At 36.1% G+C, this 5092-nt stretch overlaps 1 long non-coding RNA gene across 1 annotated transcript in view; it reads left to right on the forward strand.

Moving 5' to 3' along the window:
* Positions 1 to 3927, forward strand: part of LOC107660448 (uncharacterized) — an 18673-nt gene extending 14746 nt beyond the window's left edge. Inside the window, exon 3 of the long non-coding RNA XR_001631002.1 lies at positions 3854 to 3927. This is a non-coding gene — a long non-coding RNA (uncharacterized LOC107660448). The remainder of the gene's footprint in view (positions 1 to 3853) is intronic.
* The last annotated feature ends 1165 nt before the right edge of the window (positions 3928 to 5092 follow it).

A 5092-nucleotide genomic window follows, 5' to 3' on the forward strand; every position in this document is an offset into this window, starting at 1 on the left:
GGAATTGTCACTTGCACAATCGAGGCAGTGTCGCATTGTCACTAAAGTTTATAAATTGCATTTCTTTTTAATTCTTGCCGGTGTTTAAACCATTCAGCACTCGCGCGCTCTCCTGGAGACTGAGCGCTCATGCACACTGGCAGCGCACACACATAATGCCAAGTTCACACACACACACTCCGTTTGCAGTGCGTTTGCGGTGCATATTTTTTCCACGCTCATGTTAACGGATTAATAAAGCGTTCACTGCACACGGTTACGGTCCAGCAGTGCGTCCAGGAGCGGTGCGTCTGCAGCAGTGCAGAGGTCGATTCGGCACAGAGTCTATTGCTGTGCTGCAAGCGAATAATTAAAGTAACTGCGCATTGTTTGCTGTAAATATGATCATGGATTGACACGAAAATGTAGTAATTACCATAAATGCATATTATTAAAGTCTACTGTATTTCACAGTCAACACATATGGCTTTTTGTCTAGTTTTAAAGGAAAAGAGCACTTTTAGATAAACACTGAAAATCATACACAATAACGTAACTAACGCAAATAATCTAACTCATCTGATTGATATCTTCCACTGGATCAAGCTGTGCATCGAATCGAATCGCATCGCATTGCATTGCATTCTTCTTCTGAGGTAAATTCTGGGGCGGTTTCCCAGACAGGGTTTAAATTAAGACAGGAGTAGGCATAATCTAGAATAGTTAATCAAGGTTTAAAAATGGCTTTCGGAAAAACAGATTAAGTACAGATTACTAACTCCTAACTAAAATAAACTAGATTAATTTAAAACCAACTGTGCTCATCTGAATTAGCATGACAGAGGTTGCCTATAAAACATGGAATTAGCGCTGGGCGATATGACGATATTATCATATATAGACGATGTCTCGTAACGTCGATGTCAACAGTCAGGTAACAGACGATTATCGACATGACTGAAAATGAAAATGACAAATGATAAACCTAGTAAATTGCAAAAAATATTTTACTTAGCCCCATAGTCACCATACAGGTCTTTTTGCTTGCAAGAATTAAATAATTTAGTAGAAGGGTTGGGAATCGAAAAGCTATTCCAATTTCGGAAATCAGATTAGATGCATAAGGTCAGGAATCGAATTACTTGTTATAAAATTACATTTCGATTCTGCTTCTCGATTTCTGTATGCGCATTTATTGTGATTTCAAAAGATTCAACTGCAAGAAGACGAAATAGAATTCGCTTCTGCACTCGCGTGCTGTTTTCTGTGCTGCGCGCGCACACACACACACACACACACACACAAAAGCCGCCTCTTATATTGGCGAACACTGGACTGAGCTCTCTTTCTCGCATTCTTACTAGGGCTGAACGATTTTGGAAAATAATGTAATTGCGATTTTTTTTTTTTTTAACCAATATTACGATTGTGATTTAATATGCAATTTTTTTAAAGCTCTTTATCTTCTATATTATTCAACAAAGACAAGCAATAAATCATTGTATAATATGACCAACACAATATTAAACAGATTAAACATAAACTTTAAAATTATTTCCTGTAGGCCAGGCCCATGTTATGATGAAATTAGGTGAAGCATGAATTGATAATAATGAATTAAAATAAAAACTATAAAGTTTTGTTGCAAACGGATGAAAACATTAGTAGGCTTCTCAGCTCGCCCCTCAACATGCACGTGTTCTGAGTTTCGGCAGCCCAATAATGAATATTATTGTGGGCATTGTATTTTGATTAATAAAATAGAAATTATAAAAATTACAATACAAAATTAAATTTAAATTACCCTGCTTAAGAAAATATGATCAAAGAAGGTTGTGAAAATAAACCTGTTTTTTTATGTAAAAAAAGTAAATACAAAATAAATAAATAAAAAAAATCACAAAAAAATCTTAACTTTTCAACAAAATTTCATTATGAAAATATTATTTTCTCTAATACACAGTGGCCACTAGGGATGCAACAATGCAGTTAGCTCACGGTTCAATTCATATTCAATTCATTAGTGTTTTTTGCAACAAATTAACAAAAAACTATGACAATCTGGCGCTTCTGAATCAGCTACTGTTTTGTTATTAGTTTAAGTATTTGCTATTGTGATTGTCCAATGTGTGGGTTACATACATGATATGGAGTTAAGCAATGGATTGATATTAGTTTATAAGCCCTTTTGAGTTCATTTTGGTGCACATCTGTAAAAGACCGTTTCTGTTCCATTAACATAAGTGTGATCATAGAACATGTTCTGTGAAGACTAGAGGTTAACAGTCTCCTAAGGAATCTCAGTGGTCTTTGTCCTCTTAGGCGGGGGAGACCGCCCAACGCAGTTTCTACTAATGATTTTCATCATGTGATGGTCATGATATGCTGTGTCTTTGACCATTAATCTTTGTTACTTGCCCCAAATTTACAATCTCCTTGGAATTGGCAATAAGTGTTATTTTGTTTTATGTTGAAAGCTGTTTGAGACTGCTAGTTTGTTAGGCTCACTTCAGACTCGTGGCGCCAGAAACTGATTTATGAACGTCCTGTTGTCTCATCCTGGATGAGATGGGCCCCTTTGTGGAATTTGGCTCTTTGGGTTGTTCAACACCAATCTGATCAAATCTTAAAGTGTCTGATTCGCTGTGATACCCTACAGGGGAAAAGAGGACGTATGGTCACCCTAATTTATAATCTATTGCTAATCGATGTATTCTTTTTAAAGTAGCATATGGAACATATTTTCTGCCTCATTCTGTGACAAGGAGCCTCATCAGATCACAAAAGGAAGCATTTGACTGGTGTTGTGGAGTAAAAAGGTTATAATTTTCTCTTTTGTTGGACAACAGGTTTAGAAATGTGAATACAAGAGAAGTTTAGCTTTAGGCATTTTAATTTAAGCATGTTTAGCTTAGTTAACGGAAGGCTACCTGCTTCCATCAGAGCAAGTGTAATTACTGCATTCACACACTCCTCGGATGCTCTCATTTCCTGAGTTGTGCTTTTAAGTCGGAATGTGAAAACAACATGGACACTCTCGTTACTACAAAGATGTGTTGGATTTGTAGTATAAGAGCTTTCCAACTTGAGTTCACGTGCATTTTCTCAGTCGGAAAATTATTTTTCACGTGCGGTGCCAGTGATGATGCTTCTTACGTCCATTTCGGAGAACCAGAGGACAAATATTTCAATTGATCGCTCAGGCATGGCAGCGAAATGAGGCACTGAAATCTGCGTTCGGATTCGGTTCTAGTACATACCAGTTACATAGGTACCGGTGCCATATTGGTACCGGGTTTCGGTACCCAACCCTATGTATAATAGAAGAAACAGAACTCCTGACGCTCCAGGAAATCCCTGATATGGGCAAAGGCATCCAGCTACCGCTATACGTTCGGAATGATAAAACGTAAGAAAAATAAAAATTTGCCAGTGACATCAGTAAAATAGTCCATGTGACATAAGGGGTTCAACTGTAATTTTACGAAGCTACAAGATTATTTTTATTTTCTTTGTGCACAAAAAGTAATGATGTTATTCAACAATTCTTCTCCTTCTCATCATGTCTGCTACGGCTCGCCAGCATTGTGTACAGAGTATCACGACGCATGCGCGTGCTGACGCATGTTCGGTAGTTTCAGCAGTACTTACAAACTTCTGAAATTCTGAATTAATTTGCCAAGTCTATTAAATCTCCTCCTATAAAACTATATAATAAAAAATAAAAAAAATGGCACAAATAAATTAATGGTCACCTTTTATTTGAATTTAGCCTTCATACAAATGAGAAATGTGAAATCACTGTCAAATAAACATAAGACTCTCAGGCTCACGCTATTAATATTAATATATTCAACTTTAAACTGTAACATAGTATTCTGTCCTAGATGCGTGTTCCATCTACGCGACACTGACAGATAGCTAACAGTCAGAAGTCAGAAAAGGGGCAGACGCAGGAGTAAAGTTGAACGTAGGGATGTAACGATTAACTGCGAGCCGGTTGAAAATCGATTCAAATATGTGACGATTCAAATCGGTTGAGATGCTAAACAAATCGCGATTCATTTAGGGGTAGGAGTTTATATGAATGCATGTCTGAGGGGAACTTACTGTCTTTAGAAAAGTTTAGATGGTATTTTTTCTTTTCATCTTGCCTCTGTATAATGCATATTAAAGGGGAACAGTCAGAAGAATCGTTACATCCCTAGTTGAACGTTTTACTGTTAGGTTCTTTCCTCTTCCGTTTCTTATTCTTTTCTTTTTTTGTAAAACTGAAACATAAAAATATTACAAACATTTTGTTACAGAGAGTTAAAAAATAAATGCAAATGAATTTACAATGTTATCTGAACAAACATAACAAAGGGCTACATTCATGCTCTGCTTAGTATTATCACCGAAGAGTAATAGTTTTAAACTCTAACTTATGAATTTCACATTTATATGTGCATATACATTATTACAAACACTGAAGAAAAGTAATAGACTTACAGGCAAAGCCTTTCCAAGGTACAAAACGCAAAGGAAACAGAGTAAAGAACTTATTGGACAACCGCATACCGAACACTGCGATCATTTCCTGGTTAACCTCTAACCCAAGAGTCACATGGTCTAAATCAACCACTAAGAAAATAGCTAACAATTATCAATGTGCCCTGCTGCTACACCAAACTTCCACAAGATTACATTTACATTAACATTTAGTCATTTAGCAGACGCTTTTATCCAAAGCGACTTACAAATGAGGTCAATAAAAGCAGTCAAAACTAACAAAAGAGCAACAATATATAAGTGCAAATGACAAGTCTCGGTTAGCCTAACACAGTAAACGTAGCAAGGTACATACATACACACACACAGAAAAACAAGTAAATAGAATAGAAAAAATTGAAAGCTAGTGTTTGTTTGCTTTTTTTTTTTTTTTAAATAAACAAATAAATAAAAGAGAAGATAAATATAAAGTAGAATTAAAATAGAATAGAAAGTGTTAAGAGTTAGAGGGTAAAATAAAGGTGGAACAGATGTGTTTTTAGTCGTTTCTTGAATATGGCTAAGGACTCAGCTGCTCGGATTGATTTGGGCAGGTCATTCCACCAGGAGGGAACAGTTAATG

Source organism: Sinocyclocheilus anshuiensis, unplaced genomic scaffold (assembly GCF_001515605.1).
Source record: "Sinocyclocheilus anshuiensis isolate Anshui unplaced genomic scaffold, SAMN03320099.WGS_v1.1 scaffold2035, whole genome shotgun sequence".
In the NCBI taxonomy this organism is placed as follows: domain Eukaryota; kingdom Metazoa; phylum Chordata; class Actinopteri; order Cypriniformes; family Cyprinidae; genus Sinocyclocheilus; species Sinocyclocheilus anshuiensis.